The sequence below is a fragment of the Mycetomoellerius zeteki genome, unplaced genomic scaffold (assembly GCF_001594055.1).
Source record: "Mycetomoellerius zeteki isolate Tzet28-1 unplaced genomic scaffold, Tzet1.0 scaffold460, whole genome shotgun sequence".
Taxonomy (NCBI): Eukaryota; Metazoa; Arthropoda; class Insecta; order Hymenoptera; family Formicidae; genus Mycetomoellerius; species Mycetomoellerius zeteki.
The window spans coordinates 34826-35061 of NW_017257458.1; positions in this window are offsets into that span (position 1 = coordinate 34826).

Consider the following 236-nt stretch of genomic DNA (forward strand, 5'->3'; position numbering starts at 1 on the left):
AAAGCGGCTAGCCTGCTCGCCAAGCAAATGATCATAATTGGTTGTTACTTATAGATCCAACCAATCATATTCAATCGCTCGGTAAGCATGCCTAGCCGCTTTGCCATCTTGAACTCGCCCATTCACACGCGCTTTGACACCAAGCTGCGGCGTTTGGACAGCACGCCATTTGTGTAATCTATCCTTGTCTCACGTCTAATGCGGGGTCTACAATAGAAGTCGTAGCAGTCGTAGGG